The sequence below is a fragment of the Bidens hawaiensis genome, unplaced genomic scaffold (assembly GCF_021521415.1).
Source record: "Bidens hawaiensis isolate Kalapana, Puna unplaced genomic scaffold, B.hawaiensis_p1.1 tig00025580_1, whole genome shotgun sequence".
In the NCBI taxonomy this organism is placed as follows: Eukaryota; Viridiplantae; Streptophyta; class Magnoliopsida; order Asterales; family Asteraceae; genus Bidens; species Bidens hawaiensis.
In genome coordinates this window covers 55,840-57,224 of record NW_027494088.1, presented here as the reverse complement: position 1 = coordinate 57,224, position 1,385 = coordinate 55,840, and positions in this window count along the sequence as shown.

The window sequence follows — 1,385 nt, the reverse complement described above, 5'->3', positions numbered from 1 at the left end:
GAGACACACGGTCAAGTGAAACCAAAATTCATTCCAACTGAACCTTTATGTCAAAACAGGAATTCAAACATTGTTCAGGCAGCTTATTTAAGACGAAAGTCTAAGAAGCCAGTAACTTATTCACAAGTGGCTGAACAACAATTGAAATCTGTTAATGTTAATGATCAAAGAGAAAACCAAAAGGTGCCCAAGACTGAGGCCTGGGCTGCCTTTTTGAACTAATCATTTTTGTTTATGTGTAGGGTTCATCCAAGACCATTTCTGGTGAAAACTGGATCATGGATAGCGGGTGTTCTCGTCATATCACTGGAAATCTCGACCTTTTAACCAATGTAAGAAATATTCAAGGTGGTTATGTAGCATTTGCTGGGAATTCTGGAGGCATGATCACACAAGAGGGTGATGTTTCAAATGGTCATATTACATTTGAAAAAGTAAATTATTGTGACAAGGTTGATCATAATTTATTGAGTGTATCGCAGATATGTGATAAAAAGTACACTATAATATTTACTGACAAAGAGTGTCTTATCTTGAAACCGGGTTACGTGATTCCCGAGGACATGGTTATCATGCGATCACCACGATCAAATGATATTTATGTCTTAAACATGAATTCTAAGATATCAACATCAATTGAAACATGTTTTGTCTCGAAAGCAACTGAGAAAGACTCGATTCTGTGGCATCGACGAATGGGTCACATTCATGTTAGAAAGATGAATTATTTAATGGCAAATGACTTAGTTGAGGGTGTCTCGCTAAAGAACTTTAAGTTATCTGATCACTGTGTTGCATGCAAAAAGGGCAAGCAGAAGAAGAAGACACATCCATCTAAGTTATTGAACTCCATTAATACTCCTCTTGAACGACTTCATATGGATTTGTTTGGTCCAGTGAATTGTGCGAGTATTTCTGGAGACTGGTATTGTCTTATTGTGACAGATGATTATTCAAGATATTCATGGGTGTTATTTATGAGTTCAAAAGATCAAACACCTGTTTTGGTACAAAACCTTATTACCAAGATCGAATCACTGTACAAACAAAAGGTGAGGAGAATCCGGTGTGATAATGGTACTGAATTCAAAAACACTATTTTGGATTTCTTTTGTATTCAAAAGGGAATTCATCGAGAATATAGTGCACCTTATGTACCACAACAAAACGGTGTTGCTGAAAGGAAAAATAGAACTCTGATTGAAGCTGCACGTACAATGCTTGATGATTCAAAGCTTCCTATTCAATTTTGGAATGAAGCAGTGAACACAGCTTGTTATACACTTAATCGGGTTCTAACAGTTAAACGACTCAAGAAGACAAGCTATGAAATTTTAAATAACAGAAAACCTAATTTAAAGTACCTGTAACCGTTTGGGTGTCCG